Genomic DNA, 18,505 nt, shown 5'->3' with positions numbered 1-18,505 from the left:
CCCCTGATGTGGTTTATGCAATCGGTGTCCTCCATGCTGTTCTCTGTTCTGGCCACCAACTTTGCGCCAACCTTCCAGCCAGTCGCATGCTTCCTCTGGTGAGGTGAAGAACACTGGTTTACCTTCCGCTTCTAGCTGGAAACAGCATAATGTACTTCACCTCACGATCTCGGAGTTCTTTCTTTACTGTCAGGAAACTACGCCTCTGGGCCTGGACCTTGGCTGTGAAGTCGGAGAAGAACGTAATTACGTTGTTGTCAATTTTAAGCGGTGGATTAGCTTGCGCCATTTGCAAAATCGTGTCCCGGTCACTATAATTGAAGACACGGGCGATGAGCGGTCGCAGGGGAGCCCCTGGCTTCGGGCACCCCCCTGGTACCCGGTGGGCCCTCTCGATGGAAAAATAGCTCAACAACCGTTTGGGTTGTAAATGTTTCAGGATCAAATCTTCTACGTAGAGGTCCACCGCTGGCCCCTCTGCATGCTCCGGCACTCCCAATATGCGTATGTTATTCCTCCTGGCTCTCCGTTCATACTCATCCAATTGTTTAGCCATCACTGCCTGTTGGACCTGGAGTTCGCTAACTTGCTTCTGAAGGTGGGAGGTGTCTTTCTGTAATACCGTTGTAACGTCGCCCAGATTTCTCACTTTGTCTTCCATCTTCTGAAAGTTTGCGCGTAGGAGATACTTTGCGATGCAGCGTGCGCTACGAAATTCGTTTTATTTATTTAATTGTTTACTTACCTGCAATTATCAATATTCCGGTTTTTAGAAACCCCCACCCTGCCCCTCCCCCGCCCCGCCTTACCGCCCCACGGAACTCCCTCCACGGGCCGCGGCTGACTCAGGATATATGCAGGATAAGTGCGAGGGAATGGGAGCTTCGCTAGTGAGCCGCCATTCTCCTCGGCTGCTAGCCAAGCCCCCATCTAGCCCCATTGTTGTCTGGAGATGCCCAGGCAGCATACCAAACCGCCAATCCTCAAGAGACTGCCACCTATGCGGAAGTAAAGAGGGTACTACTAGACAGGGTAGGTCTTGACGAAGAAGCATATAGATTGCGATTCAGGCAAGGGGAATGCCCGGTGACACCCCAAAGGTGTTATATTTCAAATTGAGAACGGCCGTTGAGAAATGGCTAAAACCCCTCGATCACACCAAGGAAGAAATCGTGGACAAAATCTGTCTTGAACAGATTATTGAGGCTCTTCCTCACCAGACTCAACGGGGGTTACGCGAGCATTTAGGACTCACTAGTGAGCAAGCTGTTGAAATGGCCACTTCATTCTCACAAGTGCAGCCCCAAATTTCCTCCCATGACGTGGAGAGACCCCACAGACATAACCCCAGAGCCGCCAACCCTCCATCCAAACTAAAACAAAACAGAATGACCAATGAGAGTAGGAGAGCCAACCAGATGAAATCCGACCTTCAACTTCCGTCTGGTCCCTAATGTTTCAAATGCGGCGAATGGGGCCAGATGAACCAATGAAGATCAATTATGCCCCAAACCCCATATATCATACATAGGAGATGGGTCGCATCTTTCTTGTAAGTGTACAGATCAACAGAAAGTCAACAACTGGCTAGTTAGACTCTGGCTGTAAGCAATCTGTTTTAAGGGCAGACCTTGTTTTACTTTGTCAGCTCTTGTCCGAGAGATACGTACATATCAGATGTGTACATGGGGATGTTAAACAGTACCCCGTTGCTAGACTGGAACTTTCCACGTCCAACGGATCCACTAACATAGAAGTAGGAGTACTCCCTAACCTACCCGAAGACCTCATCATAGGGACTGATAACCCTCATTTCATAGAAATGTTCTACACCATGCTGACCCAATTAAAAAGGGACCAAGACTCCGTCCCTAAGAATGCCCTTCTAGCTCCTGAACCATGGATGATTGATCGTAACTTTCGTTTCACCCGGATGAACGACATGCTTTTACAACCTATCTGGGACAAAGCCCGACAGAACAACATCTAAAATCCTCTGTATATCATCCTCAGACCGATGGGTTAGTTGAAAGATACAATGGTTCCCTTTAATTACTTCTAAAAAAAGATGTTTTCAGGGGAAGGAAGACAATGGGACCAGATGCTTTCACTAGCTCTCTTTGTGCTAAGAAGCCAAATTCAGAGCAGCTTAGGCTGTTCCTCCTTCGAATTGCTCTACGGCCGAAAACCCCGAACCCTTCTAGAAATCACTAGAGAATTGTTGAATTAAACTTCTTTTTCTGAGTCAAACTAAAAAGGTAGCATAGGTACACCCCCTCCCCATAATAGTACAAGTAACCACTATTTCTAGAAAACAAGGGGAGACACTTACCTGCTTCCTTGTTTCTGCCGAGGGTGCTGGTGGGGGAAGAACTCCAAAGAACTTGAAAGAGAAGAAGATGGTGTTGGAACACCTAGACGAAAGACTAGGCTCACTTGACATTAAATTAAGATACTGTATACGACTAAATAAAGAAGTAATAATGCATCCTAAGACCTGTCAGAGTAGTTTTTTTGCAACCGTTTCAGGCATCTAGTGGCATGGAGATTCCGGCGTACTATGGTGACTGCTGCCATGCTGTTGAGTAGAGTCATCGCCCAACTCCTGTTCAGGAGGAGGGTTCTCACCATCCGCAGCATATTTAGCTGTTGAAGCGGCAACTTTCTTTTTCTGAAAAGTGGCTTCACATACTCTTCTTGTCTGCGGTCAGATCGCCCTCCTTTGTTGTACTGATTGTCAGACGTGTCCTGAAAGGACGAGGAGAATAGGGATCCCAAATTTGATACCTGTCAGGAGTCTTAATTTTAGTGTGATCAGGAAAATCTTATTGCCTTTAAGACGACTGTGGGGACAGAGAACCTCAGCGTGGACTACTTTTCTGCTGTTGTGGTTTAGATTTGTCCCGGCGTTTCTTAGGAAACTCACAGGTGGGTTTGGCACCCTTGTTGGAACTAGACTTGCCCACTGGTGCTACTGAAGGTCAAGTTCCCAAACTATTACGTCCTAAAGACGTATAAATATTAGCAATAATAACAGGCAACTTGTGCTCACGGTATGCAACTGCCAAAGGCGCTGCTTCACCTTTAACATTAGAAAGAATAATTTTGGAGACAGTGGGAAAATTCCCAACAATTTTCATCCCCAAATCAAGGACAGGACCTGCCACATGCTCATTCTTTATTTGTTTGAGAGCATTCTATAGGACAGCCATCGGGGGGTGCCATGACAAAGAGAGTAAACAGTGGCTAAAATAGTCTCCAAGGTGTTGCAGTAGACTAGAGGGGGAACCAGGCCATTTGGTAATCACATAGTTAAAATTATTTGCTTGTCTTGGGGTCCCATAATGGGAAACACAGCTTCAAGTTGATGTATTTTTTGGGCAATCCAAAAGGGTATCTCTTCACGATTTGTGGGTTGTTTGCCTATAGTTGAATGAACAATTACAGGACTTATAACACGAGCTGCAGGCATCTGAGGTTGTCCTTGCAGTGCAACTGTAGCTGGACTAGCCAGCAAAGCATGTGCAATGAATTGGGTCATGCGTCTATAAAAGATAACAAGAACATTGTATAAAGCACAAGTCTGTACTAAATATATATTAGCAACATCTGAAAGTGGGGTATAACCCGCCAGTGCCGGCCAAGGGGCCCTGTCAGTATTTAAGGGGCCCATTTGGACAGTGCCAAACACATGGGGAGGGTGCCATTGAACCAAGTCTGGTGTTCCCAGACAGTAAGAGGAATTTCAACAAGTGCATATGATCGATAGGCATTAGGAACCGCGGGTATAGTGCATTCATGGAGAGTGTTATCATTGGCGTCCACAGCTAGGAAAGTGACCCAAGAATAAAAAACTTCAAAACGGAATGCTGAGTCCGCTTCAGTTACAAAAATCACAGCTTCTCCCGCATTAGGAACTTTGTTGCATTAAATGCTGAGTTTCTGCTGGGAGGCAATTAACAGCAATAGCTACAAGCTGAGCCATAATTAAATCAAAACGGATTGAAAGTGTAGCACGCTCAGGGTGTAAACCTTTTAATATTCAAGCTTGAAAAACCAACAGCTCTAGGTGCTCCCTAAAAACTGTGGAGGAGAAATCCCTAACACCACGAACGTTCCTGCAAGTAAGTACCTGACCAAAACATTGGTGGCGCCATGTTGCAGGGATTCAGCTCTGGAACAGAACTATGCTTTGGACCATAAAACATCAGTATGTAGGGACTGAGTCACCATACCACCTCAGTATCAATGAGCCCGAGTCAGACTAGCTTTAGTGCCACACTTTTCCTCCTAACCTTACCAGAGAACCAAGTGAATTGGCACCCCAGAACACAACCCTCTTGACCCTCTCACGAATTGCAGTAACAGGACACTCTTTCACTCTCTCACTTGTACTTGTCCACAAAAAGGTAGCCAGGCGACACGAAGGAAGTTCAGAATATGTATTTAAACTACTATGTTCTGAAATGCAGTATTCGTGCCACAATTAGAAAACAAATGCATTCCAAAAATACTGTTAGCATGGTTATTAAACTATATACCATGAAAAGCTCTGTCATTATATAGGACAGAGTAGCCTAAACCCCCCTCCCATGCTACTGAAGCTAAATTATATATATATATATATATGAATGTATATTCGTCTAAGATGCTGCCTTGATTAGAAAGACGAAGAACGGACCCAGACTTCGGTGCCAATCACGGTGATTTTATTTAAATTTCTCTGAACCAGTCCAACATATTTTTTTCTTTTTTTTCGCTGCCAATCACGGTGATTATATTTCAATTTCTCTGAACCAGTCCGACATGACGCGTTTCAGCCCCCACTCGGGCCTTGATCACATGACGCGTTGCAAAGGGGAATAGCAGTTTTTAAAGGGGAACCAACACAGGATATGACCACATCATGGACAGTAAAGAGTTACTGCATATCATCACAGTCTCAATATTGCTGTATAAATACTTATGACATTTTGCACATTGTGGATGTATCACAGTTCATACAAATATTTACAAATAAATAATTATATAAATATATTATAAATATATATATATAGAAAAATATATATGCAATTTCATATCAAGAATAAACATTCACGAATTATAAAATTTATATGATCTCTGGGATTAGTGGTGAACCCCACACATTAGCATACACTGATGGACGCTCTAAATCCCAGCAGATGCAGTGATCTTGTCTTAGAACTCTTGTTCCATGTGTGTGTTTTTGGCTCTTGTGCTCATCCATATAACAAGACATGCATGCTCATAAAAAACAGCTGAAAGAATAACAAGGGACATTGTTGTTTGACCTTGTTCAGACTAACTCCCAGGAAAAGAACAAAAAACGAAAACATATGCAGGTTCCATGTAAAAGTACAATGAGGCACATAAGCTAGCGTGTTAATATAGTAATGTGCGTAAAAGAAAATGAGGCCTATAACGTGCACAGTTAGGCTGACTTATGGAAAACTACAATGGGCCATGCAGGAAACACATGACACTACAAACAAAGAGATTGTGACCTGTAAGTTGCAACAGACCGTCATCCTGTGTTTGCATTCCCCAAACGGAAACTTTCTGCAAAGGAACTGGTACTGCTTCAAAAAACACTGTTCCATTTGAGAAAACATAGGCACCCTCCATGTGCTGTCAACACGATTCACAAAGGAACACCTTCCCCATTATGAATCACCTTAATGGAAGTGTCAGTTACTGATCAATGGTTTGTAAACGCAATTGGGGTGACAAATCATTGATAGATACCGTACGAAATAGCAACTAGGAGTTATGCTCCTGTCACGTCCAATCCTAATTGTGATTCGTAATAGATTGGTAAACCCATTTTGTGAGTTGGAAATGCCTTTCTGATTCACAAAATAGGTTTACATCACACCAGCCATTTTTTTGGCCACAAACCCTGCAATGTAGGGGGCTTGATCAAACCACCCACAAGATGGCCTTCGGACTTTAGTTCTCTTGACACCACAGTGTGACTAGACAGATTTTCTGCAGCCTCACATCCTCTTCCATATTTTTGGTAGGCTGTGGTGGCATCAGAATGGTGGGGGAGTGGTAAGGTAAGTTTTTAGACCTTTCCATGGTCTATGTAGTAGCTTACCTGTGAAACGTTGTCGCTCCTCACCCCGAGCCACCGCAGCCGCTATTTTGTGTTGGACTGAAGTTAGCACTCATTGCTGTAGTGCTTTTTCTGTCAGCAGAGGATGGGAGTGCTTTCAGTATTATATATTATGGAGCACTTTTTTTTATTTTCTTTATATTGTTTGATGATAACGGTGGCAACTTTTCCATATGAGCATGATATTTCCTTAACACTTTTTCCATACAAACACATTGGCATTAGCCTGTATTTAAGGACTGACAGGCTTCGTGACATATGCCTGAGCTTTTAATCTTGAAGTTGACTTTTTTTTTTATATAACCATCTCTCATTAGTATTGACACTTTTGGTCCCCCGATAAAATCCTCAATCTGTTTTGCTGCTTTTTGCATTTAATGGGGCAGGTGTTGCGCAGCATTCTGATATTGTTGATACAATGGCAGACTCAGCATCACTTAAAATGGATAATCACTTATCCTCTCTCCGGAAACCTTTTGCTTCTCCTACTTCTATTACTAACCCTCACAAGGAACCATATTTTAACCTCGGTAAGAGAATAGAAAAAGAGCCAGCCTCTCTGATCAAATCTCAGCTGCCTCTAATGGTGGAAGACTTAATGGATGAAATTGAAAGCTAAAAACCCTTTGTTGTGGAAATAAAGGCCACCCTTCAGGGGATTGAAGAGAAAAGGTTTACGCTTGATTCTAGAGTTTCAGAGGTGGAGCAAAGAAAATGTTATGCTCAATATGTGGTAGCCAAAGTCGGTTTAATGCCAAATTCCAAAAAAAAAAAAATAGAAGATTAAAAAAAAATAATAGACACAATAACATGAGAATTTATGGAATCCCTGAAGGTGCTGTAGGATGTGACATGATCTCCTTTCTTAGATCTAATATTCCCAAAATTGTTAGGCTAAAAGACGGCTCTGATCCAGGTGCATAGCTTGGTCAGTAAGACTTGGGGGGTTGGGATTTTTCACCCTCTTCCTGTCGATTGAAATCCCCAATATTAGTTGCGGGTGAACACTCCATTGGGACTTGGACTTTATGTACCCCAAAAGGGAGTCATTGTGTAGGCGTTAGAGGTGTTCTCCCTTGTGCTGTAGCATTCAGTGTAGTCTTGATGTTATCACACTTTTTGCTAATGTCTAGACTCTCCCTAGCTGATAGTCTATTAGGCCCCACCTGAATTTTTTGTTTTTCTTCTGTGTGACATCTTCCTCATATTCATCTATGATTTTGTTCAGAATTCCAAAATTCGTCTTGGTGATGTCCCCCAATTAGCCTCCTCAATTCTCTGTGTCAAGAAGTCGACTGTAGCCTTATATTCCTCAAATTCTTCCTGAGCGATATCGCTCAATTGCAGCAGCATATTATTTGAGGCCATACGTAGATTATCCTCCCACTGTTGGAGTCTTTCTGCTTTTGCAGCTTCGAGAAAGCCCCAGGCTCGCTAGCCATAGAGGGTCAAACACTTGTCGGCTGCCTAGCATTTGAATATCAATACATCAATTGGAATACTGCATTAGAAATGTTGCAACAATAAAAGAACAAAAGAAGAAAATTGAAATGATGTCATCTTTTCTATAAAAGGGAGAACACCCCGAACTGCTTCCCAATAGCTCGTTAAAATACATTATATGAGAAGCAGTGCAAGAAGAGCGCTTAAAGAGCAGTGGAAAGTGAAAAGAATGTGGGTTGTTAGGGGTACTTAAAACTTAATATTTTGCAAAGTAACCATTTTTAAGACCTTCAAAACTGACAATGTGTGTGTGTTTGACTGTGTCTGTATGCATAAATACTAAGTGAAATCTGACAAACCTCACCATACCTGACCTAAATCACCTGGACCCATCTATTTATAAGATGATACATTTATTAGGGGGGGGGGTAACACCCCAAACACCTCCCGGCCCCCTTGATCTGATCTCAATTTACAAAGAGCTTAATCTACAGCAATGGCTGCCTCAGCTAGATCAAGAAGCATCATTGTTCTTTTTCTGCAATATTCTGATCTAATGAAAGTGCGTTCAGCTGCCAAACAATGGATAAAATGCTATGTATGGGCCACAAAGTCTTTTTCCTTCAAGATGTTGCTAGATCAACGGCTAACAGACGGAAGGAGACTCCTGAACTGTGTCCAGCTTTAAGATCTATGAAAGCTAGAGTTGAGCTCATTTGTTTCTGATTTTTTTAACATCAACTGTTGATACTCCAGATGAACTGAAAAAGTTTATTTATGTACTCAAAGGAGAACAATGTAACTTAGACAAAATAGAAATTTCTTGTTTGTCTGATTCATGCTATAATCACTTCCTATTTTGGCAAATTTTTGAAAATGCCTCATTTTTGTGAGTTTCACTGCTTCCGGTTTTCTTTCTCTTCCACAGAATTCTTATTTGTTAAAAGATGTGAATCGCTATTGTGCATGAGTTTGCATTTTACAAGTTTATTGGGGATCAAGAAACAAAACCTATCCTGAGGATTAATGTGTCTGTATAAGGCCCAGTTGGGCATTCTAGTTGGAAAAACCCCAATAAAATTTGTTATGAAAAAAACCAGATGTGTATCGCTCTCTTTTGTTCCTGTGTCTAAATGCTCCCTTATCCCGGAATCTACTGATGTCTTATCCTTTCTATCATTGGTAAGTACTCATTTTGTTTTTTTCTGGTGAAAACTTAAACTTATGATATATTTAATATGTCTCTTCTCTATGCTTCTTTATTTTCATTGGGGCTGACTTCCAGTTGGTCTTTGCTTTTATGTTGCACCTCCTCTCACTCACATTGTTTTCTTTTTTTATCTATTTAATATTATGGTCTTGTTGGCTTTTTACCATCTTCTCTTTCTTTCTTTAATTTCTTTTTCCTGCCTCTTTTTGTTATTTTCCTCCTTAGCCATACATTATTTCTTCTTTGATCGTTTGTTTATTGTTCAACTTGTTGTTATTCCCAGCTTGTTTTTTTGCAAGTGTTTCATTTATATATATATAATTTTTAAGCTTGAATACCATGTGTAACCTTTGTATTGTCTCCTGAAATGTCAAAGGTCAATTCAACCCTATTAAAAAACACAGAGTTTTTGCACATTTATGAAGGTTAACCCCTTCACTGCTAGGCCTTTTCCGCCCTTGTGCTAAGCCTTTTTTTTGGCTATTTGGGGTAGTTCGCACATAGGTCTCTGTAACTTTTTGACCACATAAGGTATCCACGCCAAACTTGCGTCCTTTTCTTCCAACATCATGGGGATTCTAAAGGTACCCAGGGTTTGTGGATTCCCCTGGAGGGGACTCAGAAATTAGCCAAAATACAGCGAAATTTCATTTTTTAAATGGGAAAAAAGGGCTACAGATGAAAGCGTCTGTTTTTTTCCATGCAAATGGTATCAATAAGGGGTTTTGGTGCTGAAATCACCATCTTTCCAGCTTTCAGGGACAAGCAGACGTTTGTCAGAAAACCAAAACATTTTACACAGTTATGGTATTTTTCTGGGACATAGCCTATTTTTGCTATTTTTTGTGCTTTCAACCTCCTTCCAGTTATTGGTAGAAATGGGTATGAAAGCAATAATGGATCCTGGAAAGACATTTTAGGAAAGTAGACAAAGTTCTGAATTCAGCAAGGGGTCATTTGTGTAGATCCATCAAGGTTTCTTTATAGAAACTAACCATTGAATATAGGAAGAATTGAAAATTAGTTGAAAAAAACAGCCATTTGTGTCAACGTTTTCACCTGTAACTTCTTCTAATTATGACAGCTATTTGAAAGCAATATACCGTTACATCCCCTGGACCTTTTTGGTTGTGAGGATATATAGGACTTGTAGGTTCACCAAGAACCCGACGAACCCAGAGCCAATAACTAAGCAGCGTCTTGCAATGGTTTTTTATTATGTACCGGGAATAGAGCCATTAATTTGGGAAAATATATATATGGAATAATTGGTTTGAGAGACACCTATGCATTTCTGAATTTGAAACAAAATATGGAGTTTAGAAACAGTAGATATTTCCACATTTCTTAAATTGTGAGTACCCATACTAGCATGAGAATTATAGGTCATTTTTAAAAACGACTTCTTTTTTACACGTTGTCTTTCATTTGGAAGGCAGAAATGCATAGAAAGTCAATAGGTAATAACAGTTGCTCTACAATTCTGCATTACGCTAAGTCTCCCGATAAAAATGGTACTTCACTTATGTGGTTAGGCCTAGTGCCTGCGACAGGAAACGACTCAAAACGCAATATGGACACAATTTATTCTTACAGAGAAAACGTACCCTTTTTTTGCAAAGTGCCTAGCTGAAGATTTTAAAACCCTAGCTCTGCCGGCACTTAGGGAAACCTAGCATACCTATACATTTTTGAAAACTAGACCCCCAGGGAAATCCAGGATGGAGGGACATAACTGGCTACCACCAAGTTCTATTACCTAGAATCCCTTGCAAACTTAAAAATGTGTAAAAAAAAACAAAAACATTTTCCTCACATTTCTGTGGTGGAAAGCTCTGAAATCTGCGTGGAGCCACAAAATTCCACCCACCTCGCGTTCCCCAAAGTCTTCCAAGCAAAATGGTACCTCACCTGTGTGGGTAGGCCTAGTGCCCGTGACAGGAAACGGCCCAAAACACAACGTGGACACACCACATTTTCACAGTGAAAACTGACCCTTTTTTTGCAAAGTGCCAAGCTGCAGATTTTGAACTCTAACTCTGCCGGCACCTAGGGAAACCTAGTAAACCTATACATTTTTTAGAACTAGACACCCAGGGAAATCCAGGATGGGGTGACGTGACTGGCTCTCACCAGGTTCTGTTACCCAGAATCCTTTGCAAACCTAAACATTTGTCCAAAAAAACAATTTTTTTTCTCACATTTCTGTGGTGGAAAGTTCTGGAATCTACGTGGTTCCACAAAATTCCACCCACCCTGCGTTTCCCAAAGTCTTCTAAGAATAATGGTACCTCACTTGTGTGGGTAGGCCTAGTGCCCGTGACAGGAAATGGCCCAAAATGCAACGTGGACACGCCACATTTTCACAGTGAAAACTGAACCTTTTTTGGCAAAGTGCCTAGCTGTAGATTTTGAACCCTAGCTCTGCCAACACCTAGGGAAACCTAGCAAACCTATACATTTCTGAAAACTAGACACCCAGGGGAATCGAGGATGGGGTGACTTGACTGGCTCTGACCAGGTTCTGTTACCCAGAATACCTTGCAAACCTCAAAAGTTGAACAAATAAACACATTTTCCTCACATTTCTGTGGTGGAAAGTTCTGCAATCTCCGTGGATCCAGAAAATTCCCCTCACCCCACATGCCCCAAAGTCTTCCAAGAAAAATGGTACCCCACTTGTGTGGGTATGCCTAGTGCCTGTGATAGGAAATGGCCCAAAACGCAACGTGGACACACCACATTTTACAGTGAAAACTGACACTATTTTGCAAAGTGCCTAGCTGTTGATTTTTAACCCTAGCTCTGCCGGCACCTAGGGAAACCTAGCAAACCTATACACTTTTGAAAACTAGACACCCAGGGGAATCTGGGATGGGGTGACTGTGGGAAAGTTCTAGAATCTACGTGGCTCCACAAGTTTCCTACCACCCAATGATCCCCCAGGTCTCCCAATAAAAATGATACCTCACACGTGTGGGTGGGTCAAGTACCCGCGACAGGCAAGGGCCCAAAACATGTTGAGGATACAGCAAAATGACCTATCACAAAACAATCTGGTTTAGCAAGGGAAGTCACCTGGGTTTTTGACCACGGGCTCAGCGGCCATCTTGGGAAAGTACCAAACCCACACATTTCTGAAAACTAGACACCCAGGGGAGTCCAGCGAGGTATAGCTTGCGTGGGTCCCCCAACGTTTTCCTACCCAGAATCCCCTGCAAACCTCAAATTTAGCTGAAAAAGTCCCTGTTTTCTCAAATTTCTGTGTGGGAAAGTTCTGGAATCTACTTGGATCCACAAATTTCCTACCACCCAGCATTCCCTAAGGTCTCCCGATAAAAATGGTACCTCACTCGCTTGGGTGGGTCAAGTACCCGCGACAGGCAAGGGCCCAAAACGTATTGAGGAGACATCAAAATGACCTATCACCAAACAACCTGGTTTTGCAAGGGGAGTCACCTGGGTTTTTGATCCAGGGCTCGGCGGCCATCTTGGGAAAGTACCAAACCCACATATTTCTGATAACTAGAAACCCGGGAGAGTCCAGGGAGGTATAGCTTGCGTGGATCTCCCAATGTTTCCCTACCCAGAATGTCCTGCAAACCTCAAATTTAGCTGAAAAAAACACATTTTCCACATATTTTGGGGTAGAATCACCGTGCATGCACAAATGTACCACATCACAGCGTTCCTCTCAGTCTCCCGAGTAAAATGATACCTCACTTGTGTGGGTGGGACAAGGGCCTGTGACTGGGAAGAGCCCAAAACATAGGGATTTAGGGTGTAGCACCGACAATTCTAAGCGCTACATTTTTTTAAAAAAATATGTTTTTAGCCAATTCTGCATTGGACACACACTCAAGTGAGGTATCATTTTACTCAGGACACTAAGGAGAATGCTGTAGGGTAGGACATTTGTGCCGGCACGGTGATTCAACACAAAAATATGTGGAAAATGGGTTTTTTCAGCTAAATCTGAGGTTTGCAGGGGATTCAGTGTAGGGAAACGTTGGGGGATCCATGCAAGCCACACCTCACTGGACTCCCCAGGGTGTCTAGTCTTCAGAAATGTGTGGGTTTGGTAGGCTTCCCTAGATGGCGGAGTGCCCGGGCCAAAAAAACTGGTGCCCGCCTCAAAACCAGGTAGTTTTGTTATAGGTAATTTTGAAGTCTCCGCAGTACGATTTGGGCCATTTCCTGTTGCAGCCACTATGCCTACCCACACATGTGAGGTACCATTTTTATCGAGAGACTTGGGGAAACGCTGGGTAGTAGGAAATTTGTGTCAGCTCATTGATCCTACAACTTTCTCACACAGAAATGTGAGAAAAAATGATTTTTTCAACAGATTTTGAGGTTTGCAGGGCTTTGCGTGTAGGAAAATGTTGGTGGACCCACTCAGGCCATACCTTGCTGGACTCCCCCGGGTGTCTAGTTTTCAGAAACGTGTGGGTTTGGTAGGTTTCCCTAGTTGGCCACCGAGCCCGGGGGCAAAAACTCATGGGACCTCCTTACAAAACCAGGTTGTTTTGTGATAGGTAATTTTGATGTCGCCTCAATAGGTTTTGGGCCCTTGCCTGTCACGGGTACTTGACCCACCCACACGTGTGAGGTACCATTTTTATCGGGAGACCTGGGGGAATGCTGGATGATAGGAAATTTGTGGATTCACGCAGCTTCCAGAACTTCCCACACAGAAATTTGAGAAAAAGATGTTTTTAGCTAAAGTTGAGGTTTGCAGGGGATTCTGGGTAGGGAAATATTGGGGGACCCACACAAGTCATACCTTGCTGGACTCCCCCTAGTGTCTAGTCTTCAGAAATATGTGGGTTTGGTAGGTTTCCCTAGATGGCCGCTGAGCCCGGGGCCAAAAACTCATGGGACCCCCCTTGCAAAACCAGGTTGTTTTGTGATAGGTAATTTTGATGTTGCCGCAATAGGTTTTGGGCCCTTGCCTGTCACGGGTACTTGGCCCACCCACACAAGTGAGGTACCATTTTTCTCTGAAGACTTTGGGGAATGCGGGGTGGGTGGAATTTTGTGGATCTACACAGATTCCAGAACTTTCCACCACAGAAATTTGAGGAAAATGTGTTTTTTTGACACATTTTGAGGTTTGCAAGGGATTCTGGGTAACAGAACCTGGTGAGAGCCAGATAAGTCACCCCATCCTGGATTCCCCTGGGTATCTAGTTTTCCAAAATGTATAGGTGTGCTAGGTTTACTAAGGTGCCGGCAGAGCTAGGGTTCAAAATCTACAGCTAGTCACTTTGCAAAAAAGGGTCCGTTTTCACTGTGACAATGTTGTTTGTCCACGTTGTGTTTTGCGCCGTTTCCTGTCGCGGGCACTTGCCTACCCACACAAGTGAAGTACCATTTTTCTCGTACGACTTTGGGGAATGCAGGGTGGGTGGAATTTTGTGGACCCACGCAGATTCCAGAACTTTTCACGTAAGAAATATGAGGGAAATGTGGTCTTTTTTAACATATTTTGAGGTTTGCAAGGGATTCTGGGTAACAGAACCTGGTGAGAGCCAGACAAGTCACCCCATCCTGGATTCCCCTACGTGTCTAGTTTAAAAAAAATTATAGGTTTGCTAGGTTGCCCTAGGGGGGGAAAGAGCTGGGGTTCAAAATCTACAGGTAGGCACATCTTGAAAAAAAGTCAGTGCCTAGTGGGCTTTCTACCGACACGGGGAGGGGGGAAATCTGGGGTTATTGCCCCGATATGCCCCCAAGGGGGGCAGAAAGACTGTGGCTATTCTTTTGGGGAGTGGGGGCATTGGGATGCCCATTCTGGGAAGCCCCCACCCCTACTAATAGAAAAGCCAGCATAATCGCTGGTCCCTAGTGGACTTTCTGCCCTCCCCGGGGGCAGATTAGAGGCTACTGCCCCCATCTGGATCCTGGGGGGGGCAGAAAGGTTGTGGGATCCACTAGGAAGGGGTACCATTGGAAAGGGGAGATTCTCCCCTTTCCAATGATACCTCTCCCATCTTTCTACATGCTCGGTGACTGAGATAGCCCCCTGAGCACGTAGAAAGTGAAACTGAAAGGAGCCTCAAGGCTCATTTTAGTTTCGGTTTCTGTGCAATGAAGTCAGCGCGACGTGCGTGCTGATCTTCATTGCACAGAAACACAGACAGCCTCAGGAGCTGGGGAAGCTGTCGGGGGGGAAGGAAATCCCTCTGGTGCCCGCACCAGAGGGATTTTCCCTGCCATGTGCAAAGACGGCCGGGAGCCGTCCTGCGCACACGAGCACCATGGCACAGGACGGCTCCCAGCCGTCCTGCGCATGGAAGGGGTTAAAATGTCAGATTGCTCTATTGCATGAAATTCATTTTATGGACAAGGATATCACCTTTAAAGAAAATAATGGGTGGGTCATGTTATTTGTTCTCCTGCTACAAATAACAGAAATGGTGTAATTGTTCTCTTCTATAAATCCTTGATTATAGACATAGAGACTGAAGTTAAAGATGAAGATTGTAGATGGTATATTCTGTCTTTCAAGATAAACAATACACCTAAATCTGTGGACCTGATTACAAGTTTAGGCGTTATATATCTCCCCAAATAAATTCCGATACCACGGGGTGTGTTATTAATTTGGTGTGGTAAATAAAACTGATTACAAATTATTTGGGAATAACATGCAGATGTTGGGATTTTGGTGTTTAACACACCAAAACCACATGATACAGTAAATTCAGTACGTTTTTCCCTTGTTAAATTTCAGCAGGTTTGACGAGCTGAAATTTAACGAAAGCTGGGATATTTAATGCATCCGAAACTTCAGACTCGTAAATTCGACCCATGCACAAACATGGGTTTACACATGGGTCGGAATATAACAAGCAACTCATATTCAGTGCCTTTGTGTAATATTTATGGTCCCACTGTAGAAGAATTTTCTTTTTTTTAGTTTTATATAGCGCAAACTAGACCTGAGACATTGGGTATCAGAGCGCTTTAAATGGGCACCAGTTTCGTTACAGAAGAACACATTCATTTTTGTTAGGCACAGGGAGATTAAGTGATTTTCCCAGAATCACAGGATGTTGGGCGTCGTTGCCGTGACTCGAACCCAGTTCCCCAGCTTCGAGGCCGCCGCACTAGTTGTAAGGCTACATCCTCTCCCTAATTGTGGAAGAATGTTTCAACTCAGCAATGTCTTGTCTGAATGCTAATCAGATTGCTGGCGGAGATTGCATTCTGCTCATAGATCCTTTTATAGATAGAAGTTCTAAGATAAAATGTGTATCTAATAAAATGCACCGTCTTTAAAAAATCAACTTTCTAGAGGGCTAATTGTTGCTTGGAGAGCACACAATCCAGATGTCATGAAATTCACTTTCTACTCTCCTGTACACCAATCTAGATCTAGGATAGATTACATTTCTTAACTTGTAACAATCTGAGATCTCTGGTAAACACTGAAATTGGCTCAATCCTCATCTCAGATCATGCTCTGGTTATAGCAGGATTTGATTTATTGTCAGATTATCCATTTACCACTAGATGTTTTTCTCCTATTTGGCCTCCGATCTCATGGTTGGTAACTTTGTAGATCTACTTATTGCTATTGCTTTACAAACGATAATGTTTAGCTGGAAAGATACTGTCAACACTACTTTTATATAATGGTGGAATATGTTACGTCGTAATCATAGACTAGCTAGAGCAAATGCAACATCCACTCAACAAATGATTAAGAAATATTTGCTATGGTGGTCACTTTTCTGCATTTTATCTAGACATCCTGCTAAGTCTCTCGATGCAGATGACGTTTTTGGCCCTCCATTATTATCGTTATATCTTTATTTTCTGGTATATTTGCTGGTATCTGTTTTACTTACTTATTGATGATTGTTAAGACATGATATTGAGATCTCTCTTTTCTAACCTACTTTCCTTCTTTTATTGGAAAGCCTTTTCTATCCTTGCTTCTCTCCCTTCCTTTCTACCTCTTTTTTGCTCTTCCGTCTTACTTATATTTCCTCAAAATGTATAAAATGGTATGTTTGTTATTTACTGTTACTTAAGATATCTTGCCTTTTTACCACAGTATGTTTGAACTATAATGTCGTACATAGTTGAATATTTATAGATAATACACTAAGGCAGTGGTTCTTAACCTTTTTAACTTCTCTGGATCGCCTTCTAATCATTACTGGTATCCAGGGACCCCTACAGAATAATTATTGGAATCCCAAAACTTCAAGTGAGTCATTACTGGAAGCCGTGGACTCCGGACTAAGCAATTTTGATTACTTGAACCGCAAAACAATACATAAAGAAAGAAATATTGTATTTAATTCACAAACAAATATAAAATAAAATTGCAATTTTAATTTAATAGGAAGGATTGGAGAATTTCTAACGTGAATTAAGGCAACCCACCGTCCATAATATACTCTAATGCATTTGCACTGCACCACACATCAATCTAAGAATACCAACCTAATTATTAACCTCCAGTTTCAAATTCCTACACATTTACAGAACGTTTTAAAATTTTCAATTTTCAATTTTGCTTCTTCATTTATATATACTTTATCGAGCTGTTTGCATTATTTAATTTTCTAAGCAATTACAGACTCCCTGAATAGGCTTCGCGGATCCTCACGGGTCCCCGGACCACAGGTTAAGAACTGCTGTACTAATACTTTTGTAATTATTACTGACATTTCTTGCTGTAATATTCCATTTTGCTTTGCTTTTCCTAAATAAGGCATTTTTAAACAAACCCTGCAAGGTATCTTTGTCCATCTGGCCCTAGAATCACTGCACAGAAGACACAGATAGCACAAAAGGCCAGAACAGGGTACAGAAGGAGAGGCACTGATGGAGATCTGACAAAGGAGAGCTGTGCAAGAAACAGGGGTGGCGGTGGAAAAGACTGGAACCTTCAACAACAGAGCTTCAGATGACTCCAGCAGAGCTTGACATAGTTTCTGGCAAAGGGACTCACCCTAAGGCACAAATTAGTGGACCACTGGAACCCGTGCATCTCAAGTACTTGATGTTTGTAAGTTCTTCAAGGCCGCAAAACTTTGTGGGTGGGGGGTTCACATGATTTGGTGGCACAAGCCTCTGCAGGTAGTGTCTCTCAGGACCTGAGAAGCTGAGTTATGACAATACTCAGTACATGTGGTTCAGTGCCGGACTGGCCGTAGCGGGCATCAGGGGTTTGCCCAGGAGGCTGGAAGGGTGGGGGATGGTTCGGAGCAGTGGGGGCTGGTTTTGCAGCGATGCTGCAATATCGGCCCCCAGTAACAAAAGCAGCAGTGCTTCACGCTTGAACACACACCACCCACTCCCAGGGGTGGTGGCCCTGATGTTGTTTGTGCTGTGTCATTGTTTTTATCATCCTTTGATTGTGCTATTCGGTGATGGCACAAGAACCAGAACCGGCCTTTGATCCTACAGCAGCACCTGTGATGACACCAGAACCTGCCCTTGGACCCACAGAAGCACCTGCGATGGCAACAGAACCGGAACGGGCCCTTGGACCTACGGCATGACCTGCGATGGTACCCGAACTGGCCCTTGGACCTACAGAAGCATCTGTAATGGCACCAGAACCGGAACCTGCCCTTGGACCTACAGAAGCACCTGTGATGGCACCGGAACCAGAACCTGCCCTTGGACCTACAGAAGCCCCTACGATGGCAACAGAACTGGAACCGGCCCTTCGACCTACATCATTA

The sequence above is a fragment of the Triturus cristatus genome, chromosome 6, assembly GCF_964204655.1.
Source record: "Triturus cristatus chromosome 6, aTriCri1.1, whole genome shotgun sequence".
Taxonomy (NCBI): domain Eukaryota; kingdom Metazoa; phylum Chordata; class Amphibia; order Caudata; family Salamandridae; genus Triturus; species Triturus cristatus.
This window is presented reverse-complemented; position numbering follows the sequence as displayed.